Here is a 468-nt window from a genome sequence, read left to right on the forward strand (position 1 = left end):
TGCTGCCAGCATTCACTGCAGCCATGGCTCCGCTCTAGCCTTCACACCTTTGTGTGGGGATGGCTCCCTTCACCTCTCTGCCAGCACCAGAGCTGCTGAAGAGCCAAAGAAATGGCTCAGTTGCTTATTCCTTGTACTGATGGCTCAGTTTATTCCTTGTACTGATTCCTGCTACAGTCTCACGCCCTGACTCTTTTGGGGCGCAGCTTCTGTGGGCCAGCACTACTCCTGCTTGAAGGGAACAGGACCTTTCTTTGGACAGAAAAATAAATAGTTGTTTGTTTTTTTTTCCTTTTTCTCTCCCAGTTTCCCTTTGAACACCTCTACTTGACACAGAAATTCATGGTAAATCTCAAGTCCTCTTATTGTTATGTATATAAAATCAGTGGATTGCATTTCTTTGCCACACGCTCCCTCCGCGGAGCCCCGAGCGGGTCGATGATGCGGCTCTAGTGCCGCTCGGCGCTC

The 468-nt window shown here is 49.4% G+C and overlaps 1 protein-coding gene across 1 annotated transcript in view; it reads left to right on the top strand.

Annotated features, from left to right (window-relative positions):
- The window catches only part of RAD54L (RAD54 like), a 19672-nt gene that overhangs the window by 786 nt on the left and 18418 nt on the right, over positions 1 to 468 (top strand). The gene's annotated exons all lie outside the window — the stretch shown is intronic.

Source organism: Geospiza fortis, unplaced genomic scaffold, assembly GCF_000277835.1.
Source record: "Geospiza fortis unplaced genomic scaffold, GeoFor_1.0 scaffold333, whole genome shotgun sequence".
NCBI classification, from domain to species: Eukaryota; Metazoa; Chordata; class Aves; order Passeriformes; family Thraupidae; genus Geospiza; species Geospiza fortis.